The following is a 9,466-nucleotide window of genomic DNA, read 5'->3' as shown; positions in this document are numbered from 1 at the left end:
GACTGGAATCATTATTGAATTTTGCACATGTCCCACAGGGAAGTCCCACAGGCGTCCAGTTACTGGAGCAGAGCGCTGTCTCTCTCCCGCAAAGCCCTTTGTAATACATCTGTTTCTCTCTGTCTCTCTCTCAGGGCTCTGGTGACACCAACATGAAGTCACGCTTATCCCTAGCATGGAATGTTGCATCAGTCTGCAAAGAAAACATTTGTTATTGTTGTTTGCGACTCTGTGAATGGTTCATTTTGTGATGAGATTTTTGAATTTGCAAAAAAAAAGACGACTTCCAGTAATCTTCACTCATAATTTAGATCCACATTGATTAACAGCAAAAATAAAACTGCACAAATATCACAAACTCATGCACAGAAAAAGCACAAGATGCATTTCAGAATAAATAGGGTGAATAGCTGAAGAAGGCAAAGAGAGATGAATGCACAGTGTGAGTGTGAATGCATATCAACAAATGGCAAGCCTTTAAATTAAGACACACACAGTAATACAGAATTGGAAATGATTCCATTATTCCATTAGGCTGCAGCAGCTGCACCCCCACCCTCTTGCACCCCCCCCCCCCCCCGAGATCTGATGACTCCAACTCCCACATTGCACCTGTTCCCTTCCAGAACAGAAGGACTTTGTGTTTGTGGTAGCCACGTAACATACACTGTTACTCCATTGCCTGCTGCAATTATAGACCCTCGTCTGCTGTTGAGGGTGAGACAACTGTTCAATGGCAGCTTCCCCTGGAGCTGACACTATCTGACTGACTGTGACACACAATTAAATCAGTTTGAACCTAAGAGCATATTTTAGCCGTGCATCCTGATGAAAGCCACTACCTCAGATTGATAGCCATTTAAGGAGGCTAATGCACATAGGCCAGTGAGCGCAGCTTCCACTTAGTCACATTGGCCTCACAGTGACTGAATGGGTCTCTCCTTCTAATGGCAGTAATCCGTCAGAAGTCTGCCTCAGAGCAGAAATAGCAACAGTAAGAACAACAGCTCAATCCCCACCTCCCCACCTCCCCAGTCCTTTTAACCATCCCTCTGTCCTTGTTTTCCTCCCCTTTTTTTGATTTGTGTTGTACTCTCCGCCCTTGATGTTTCCATTAGTATGATTCGGACTATGCTGGTATCTTGTACCAAGGACCCAGCCATGCAGCACTTCTACTCAGCAGCCACACACCCACTTTCTTTCCACCTCCATTGAAATTCTGTCCTCTTACGTGTGTCCCTGGGATTCCAACAACAGCTCGAATATTTATTCAGCATGTGCTGCACTGCAGAGATATTTGCTCTGCACTGTCTGAGTTCTGTGAATGCGTCAAATTTCAAAGATGGTAGCATACATAAAATCTGACCAGCTGCCTGTCACATCACTAAAAGTCACCTTCCTTTAGCTGCTGTTTTAGGAAGCTGGTGTGTGTGTGTAATGACTGTTTGATTGAGTGCTGATGTCAAGCGTTTGTTTGAATAGGCCATGTCCAAACGTCTGGCTGTGTTCCTTTCATGCTCTCTGAACACAAAAAAATATTTTCATTCATGTTAACGCTGTGTCAATATCCGACCCTGTTCACCAGAAGCCTCCCTCACCTCCTGTTTTGACCCGCAGCGACAGACACTCCTCCTGCCCTCAAACATAAACACTGTTTATGCCCATGAAAGTGCCTGTGCGCTGAGCTGCAGGGTTACAGTGTAAAAGAGTAAGAAAAAAGAAAGAAATAAAGATGTTAAAAGCAAGATCTACTTAAGTATGTGTACATGCATTTATGCATGAAACTGTGTGTATGTTAGAGTATGTCTACCATCGACTGCCTGCTGGGCTCCCCTCTGCTAGAGAGAGGTCAGCTCCCTGGTCTCCAGCGGCAACAGAAGCAGCACTCTAAGGATCCAGTGTTTCAGAACCACTGCAACCGTTTACACAGGTGGCTATCATATGGCCAGTAAAGTTTGTCCCCACGGCACACACTGACTACAGAGACATCAGTCAGAATTTGACTGCAGGTATCAGTCCTTGATTCCTTGCTCAGCCATCACACGATATATAACTTGAGTGGCCAGGTAACAGCACTACAAAAAGACACACTGATGTTATTCTCTTCGTGCGTGGTTTGCAGATTCTGTCAGAGAGCTCATGTTGCATTGTGTATGATACCACACAGCGAGAGGGAGTCTCTTTAAGCCACAAATGAACAAACTGGGAGAAGGGAAGGAGAGAAGAAGTATAGACTATGACTAAGAATCCAGGTATGTTATGGTTGGCATATAGCTGTGTCTGCTGAGTGCGAACATTATTGCATAAAACCCACCGTGCACACCTTTACGCATATGAAATCAAACTTGAAACCACGTTTGGCACATGTTTATAGAGAAGTGAAAAGACGAATATATTCTGTTACACGTTTTTTCTCACATCTCTCCAACTGAGTGCTGCTAACCTTCAGGGGAGTCCTAAGTAGGTACGTGTTTCACATTGAGTGTCGATGGCAATACATTTTCTCTTTTGCAGACTCTGTTTCTCTGTGTCTGTAATGCCAGAAACCACAAAGTATCATCCGAGCTCAGGTGGCTAGAAAACCGCGATCAGAGATGCTCTGTGGCCAGCATTTTGGCTTTCTTTCCTTCCTGTGATTCAGCTCTCAAGGCATATTTCTTAGTTATAGGGTTGGTAATGGGAAATGCAGTCCAGGCAAGTGCTCTGCAGTCACAGATGGTGAAGAGGAGGAATGGGTTACGCCTCTGGAGTGATATGTGTAAGTGACCATCTGGCCTCATGTGTTTTCTCATCCATCATCATGGTAACGGTCACATAACCTACAGGTGTTTGCGCAGGTGTGGCTGTCTGCTTGTGAATGCATGTGTGTTGTGTGCATGTGTTTATGTGCTTTCAGGTGAATTTTAGACATGTTTTTGCCCATGAACTCTGCAGGAAGAAAAAGCTTGCAGACATGTGGGAGTACCCATTTATCCTCCTGTGCGTTGTTATCCGTCATGTTTGGCAGAGTGACATCAGTGTATTTATGAAGAAAAGTTCAAGATTGAAAAACCAGGCTTGAAACGCTTTTTTGACGTAGTCTAGTTCTGTGTCGCTGTTAGCAGACAAAATAAAGATATATATGTAATGATGAGTGAAAGGTATAGACTAAACATCTGCCTTCAGCATGTACTTATGGCTGTTTTATTTCTAGTTCACTGGTTTGTGGTTTATTCCCACACAGAAATGTCAGACACATTTCATTCAGGACCAAAGCTAAAAAAACTGGATTTGAATATGTGGAAAAAACAGCTGAACTTGGATCACTGTGGGGAAAATACAGTGATGTGCTGTACATTGCATGAATTCAGACGACGTTTTGAAAAGCCTCTCTGTATAAAATCAACCAAACTGGCAAGACAACTTTCCTCAGTGTAAATTTGCGCCTTGCCCGTCTGTGTGTGAGAGACGCTGCTCGTATGTTTATGCGTACTCCTCAGTGTTTATGAAATATGAATGGTGACACGTGAATTGAATCAGAGTGCTCCCATTCTGCTCCAGGGCAGGACCACCATGCATTGCACGCAACAAGGGAAATATTGTGCCACTTTCACCCTGCCTCCAATTTCAAAGTCAACAGTTTGCTTTGAAGTGGCTCTGAAGCAGTAAAAGTTCCCCAAAATCCTTTATGGATTGATTGTCTGTGAACAGTAAAGGCAGGCTCTGCTGTTCAAACCCTGACATTAATTGCTCAACCAATCTAACAAATAAACATTCAACTATTGGAAAGAAGGAAACTGCTGTTTGATGCTGACAGACATACACTGAAAACCAATTTAGTTTAATTGAGGCCAAATGCTTGAAAAAGTAGTGCATACGGTATCCACATCCGTGAATTAAGAGTGTGAGTCATACTTTGGGTGTATCTGATTGCTGGTATGTCTCTCTTAGTAAATTATGGTGTCTGTTGTTTTCTGCATTTTCTCCTACAAATGCCAGACACACTTCACATCAACACCTTGTCCTTGTCTGAACGCAGGCCTCACTTATCAAGAGGACAGAGATGCGAGTCAGCCCTTTACTACTAAGATCCACCGTGCCTCTGTTGCACCCATTGCCCACACATTTACATGCAGCATGCGTTTGTCACTGTCAAGCATGAGTACGACTATGAGCGGGCAGAGGAGAATTGGGTGGAAGCTATCAGGGTTAATGCTTGTTGCAGATGTGCTGCTGGTTTCGGCAGAACTATCAGTTGACCTGTTAACCTACACTTTATCACTCGGACTGCTTTAAATGGCACAAAATGTGACCTGTGTCAAAATCTCCTGTTTATCCATCTGCACACGTCACTTAGTTTACATGTCTCCCTAACTCTGATATATGACCGTTACCAATCGTTGACAGCCCAATGAGACATTTTCCAGAGAAAGACAAGCACGCAGATGTATATGCACACATACACACAAGAATGTTGAAGGCAGTATCATAACCTTGGAAAAAAAGAGAGCCTTTGCGCTTTTCTCCAGCTGTGCCACATAGTTTGAGATTTGGTGAACTGTTTTCTAGCAGTCTCACGTCTGTACGATAAACATGAAGCTACAGGCAGCAGATGGCTTTCTAAGCTTAGCACAGTGACTGGAAACAGGCGGAAACATCGAGTCTGGCTGTAACTAAATTTAACAAAATCCACCTTTAAAGATCACTAATTGAACCATTATCTATCTCTACAAAGTCGAAAGTGTTGAAAGGACACATTGTGGTTTTACAAGGGGTTATATTCGTCCTGTTTCCAGTTCTTGTGGTAAGTAAGATAACTGGCTGTTGGCAGTAGCTTCTTAACTACGGTACAGACACAAGGGTGGTATCAATCTTTTCATCTGACTCTAAAAAGCGTGTGAAAGAATTTCGCATAATGTCAAATTATTCCTTTGACTTCAACATGTGCCTCGCTCCAACAAAAACATTCACACCAATTCATTCTTACAAATACAACAGAATGTCCTGTAAGCTTTAAGCTCATTCATAAGTTACAGTTTCAGACTGATGCCAGTGCGGCACTGATCAGAGCAATGCCAGTAAAGGCCGGTGTCTGCTCTGTCTGACTGTGTCATGCTTCTGTAACCTTCACCGCCTTTGTTTGTCACTTTACGTGTCTATAATCACTGGACTAACAATTCCACAAAAACCATGGATCCGCAAGATCCGCTTTCACTGTGTGAGGAGAACTGGAGGTAAACACTGGGGTTTTCAACGTCAATAAAATCAACACTTTATGTCAAGTGACAAACACTTTTCCAGAAACAAAACACACTTGTTTTGGGTCACATATTTTGAGCCTCAGTGTACACTCATCAACACAGTCTTGCACATCCAGCGTGAACTGTGAAAAGTAGACTATGCGGTGGCTGAGACAATTTCTTTCCTCAACCACTAATTGGATAATGTGGCAACAGCGGAAAACAGATGTGCTATTTTCATGTGTTCACCACATGAAAAGGTTAGCTAATGGTTCAATTTAGAAAACACCTTGAAGGTAACACCTGCAACTAAAGCTCCAGCTGAACATCAGTTTCCGACAGCTGTGAAGGCCAAGGTCTTAAAGCCTTGTAACCTTTTTGAAAAATGCACCTGCATTTTATCTACCTGTCAAATCTGTGTGTGATGGCATGTCTACTTTATGTTTTACTGTACTTTGTGCCTTAAGCATTCTTCCGGTTTCTTATTTGTGATTGACAGGACTTGGCTTCTGTTACAAGACGATTTCCCACTGGAATGTATTAAGTACTCTTTTTAGCATACAAAAAACTGTTACTGTGTAACAACAAAGGTTTGTAACTTTGCTGGAGAATTTTTGTGTGAATCAGAACAAAAAATATTGGCAAATATGCTGTATCAGCAACAACTAGACTGAGTCAACACAATGACATTTTACATGAAATGTGTGGAATTTGTTTGCTCAATGCTAAAGGAGTGACAGTCCTGTATTGTGCTCTTGTGTGTTGGTTTCCATTACCAGCTTGAAAGTGAAATGAAGACAGAATAAATCATTCAGAAAATGAATTACAAATGTGCATTTTTTTTTGGATTTAATTTCACGCCGAGCACATTGGTGCTTAATCACAGCTGGACTGAGATAGAATAACAGTGTTTTACATGAACGATAAGGAGCTTGTGCAGTGCACATTCTCTACAGTATATTGCTGCAGTGGCTAATCTATATACTGACAAAGACGAATTTGGGTGGTGAGTGTTTAAGCTTCATGTCTCTAATTTATCATGAAATGACATCAACGCATTTTTAACACGGAGCAAGGGGTTACACACGGAGGGAGCAGGGATGGAGATGGGGATTTATTTGTGTATACTTCAAACATTTTAAAAAGTGGTTTATTGAAGGAAAGTCTCTAACACTCAGAATAAGACCTTTTTAATACATTGTTATAGGCTCTGTCTGCTTTCAAATGGAGAATCAGTAACTCTTGATCTTCTTAATATTCTTAAAGCAGGGCTGAGCCAGAGTGACACAAAGCTAAGCCCTCCACTGGGAGATGTGTTCCAGGAGCTCCAGCCAAACCTTGTTGAAGCAGACCCCAATCAGTTACAGATTAGACGTGTGGAAGGGAGCAGCCAGGCAACACGGCACGCTACCTACACAAATTTCTCTGGATAAATTGACCTCTGCTCTTTGGCAAACATAACTTTTACCCATATCAGGGTCAGCTGAGGTCAGGCCTGAGGCCTCATTCATCCATTGTCTGATCTTATCTCATCAGCTGCTTTGAGCATCTTTCATGCTTTTCTTTACACTGCCCCTATTGAATCTTTAATTGAATATCTGCCTATAGCCTACACCCTTTCCCCTGAAGTCTTGGATATTAATCAGATATTTATTTTGATTGTGCCTTTTTCTGCATTTCTTTGAGACCAATAAGACATTTTACATACTAATATGTGAAAACAAGAATTGGAAACTGTGAATTTCCTTGCATTGTCTTCAATTTAAAATAATACCCACATCGTCCTCCCACCATCTGAAATGATAGATAAACACGAACATTCACCTAGAATCACATTCTTGCCGATGCTAATGTTGGACTGTCTAGACAATTACATTACACAGTACTGTCCACATGAGCTGATTTACTGGGCCTGTACATCATTGTAACTGAATAAACAATTCAAGGAGCTTACAAACAGACTGAGGGTGATTGACCTATTATGGTGAAGTTTATTCCAATGTAATTGTATGTTTATGAGTGTGTTTACTTGATCTGTGAGATGTTCCAAAACTGCCTCAAGTCATCAAATGTCTGGTGGGATTAAAAAACTGACGGAATGTCTGATTAAAAAACTTTTTATACTTGTGAAGTGTTGAATTGCGATAATACTTGACATGGCAGCCCACAAATTACACTGTAATTGTGCGCTTAAGGGAAATCAATAAAATACTTAAAAAATTCTGTTTAATTGTATGTGACATGAAAATTGTTTTTTTATCTAATCTTGTCTGGCTTCGCTGCCGCAATTTCTATCAATATAAGGGGTATGTTTGCGTGAGTGTGTGCAGCCTGTGTGTCCTTTTATACAAAGAAGAATTCCTGCATATTTTCCATTGGTGAAATATCTGCATGAAAGAAAACAGGTTCCTTTGTTATGTTGTGATTTATTGGCATGCAGGGTAAAATAAAAAGTCCATAATAAACATTCAAATACATGTTTGTTCCATAAGAGTAAGTAGACTTCACCACAGTCATAGAAAAAACATTAGAGCAGGTCTTTTCCACAAAGGAAATGAGTTAAAGGTCTCGTCATACCTCCAGTCTAAACTTCCTGGGCCATGCTGTCACTCATAGCAGAGAGACACTGGAGGTTTCTGCCAACTGTACTGCACACCACCAGCACCACCGCTACCAAGCTGCCACAGTTAAATGATTCTGTCCTCTGTTTTACCCCAGGCAAGAGATGTGCCCCTGCATGCAAACACATCGTTAACACGCGAACAAATCTGATGGGAAGCAGCTCACACAGACACACAAAGCTGCCCGTGCTTCAAAGCTTTTTCCTTCGATGATCTAGTAAATTCCCTCCTCCAACCTGCAAAATGAAGTTTTCCTGAAAATACATTTTATGACAACCCTCCCCCCCCACACCAATCACACACACACTCACATACAAAGACTTCCACCACGAGTATTGACTCGATGACGCAGACAGGGACACTGCCAGAAATCGATAAGCCTTTCATAAGTGACAGCTGGAGGGGAAGAAAAGATCATTACCTCACTCGGAGAGTACATGTGATATACCATGCTGTACTCTACTATTAGGTGGCAGAACAGAGCTATGACATCTGAATGTTATTTCTTTCCTGGCGTATGGGCTGGTTGCTGTCTGGGGTCATTATATTAGTTTATCACAGACATGTTGTCTCTGAATGGGTCGTGTTTGGCTCCACTGGGGCTCTGAGGGAGATGCAGCTCTCTCCACAGCTTCCAGCTGTGTGGCGTGTCCTCCTTGAGGGAAATAGCTCAAATCTTGGGAGGATCCATTTCTGTGGTTTGCATTATGATCCAAAACATCAACAAATATGTGGATGTGCATGCTAAAACTCGGTGCTGAATCTTCTGCTTTTGGAATTTTCCATCAATCTTCCAGATAAACCAGCGTGCTGTCTCTCGCGGTGCCCCAGAACAGACCAGCTGGAACGCACCAGTGATATGTGCATGTGTGTACATGTCTCCAGCAGAAGCCTACTGGGCGTAGTGAAGCATCAGCCCGGTGTATTGTCACTAGAGTAAAATAAATGACCCTATGCTCCATTTCACATTTTCCAAGCCTCTTGATAGGAGGGAATACACCGATGCCTCTTCCCCACAGCGGCAGTAAAGGATGCAGCGGCAGTAAAAGATGATGAGTGTCTGAGGAAAAGAGTCGAATGCACTGTGCGTGCAAACATGTGATGTTTTATATTCACTCAGCTGCCTGCCAGATGACTCCTAATCCACACCTTTCTTATGATGAGTCAATGTTGGGGTAAGGTGGGTTTCACATGATTAGAAACAGACAAGGGGAGTAATCACACTCGATTGAAACTCTTTATTAGATTATATATATTATGGTGTCACACATACTCATTGAGTGTACTATATTGTAGATGTTTTGATATTGCGGTGTGTATTAGGTGTACTACCTCGCTACAAAAGGAGCTCCCAAAAGAAAATAGTGTTAGTGAAACGTCTGATTCAAACTGAATCAGCTTTACTTTAATCTTCACAAACAAAAAGTCCCCAACGTACTGGAACAGTTTCAGTGCAATAAAAACAGCAGGGTTATTAACTTCTAATCCCTGTAGTCTCGCTCTCCCACTCAGTCACTCATGTGTCAGTTTTTCCATTGAGTGTAGTGGTCCTTTGTGTGGGTGTCAGGGCGGCCCTTCTCACGCATCCATGGCCTTGGCTTGGAGTCAAAGTGGAAGCTGCTATTT

The sequence above is a fragment of the Melanostigma gelatinosum genome, assembly GCF_949748355.1.
Source record: "Melanostigma gelatinosum genome assembly, chromosome: 1".
NCBI classification, from domain to species: Eukaryota; Metazoa; Chordata; class Actinopteri; order Perciformes; family Zoarcidae; genus Melanostigma; species Melanostigma gelatinosum.
The sequence above is the reverse complement of the archived record's forward strand: the minus strand, read 5'-3'. Positions refer to the sequence as shown.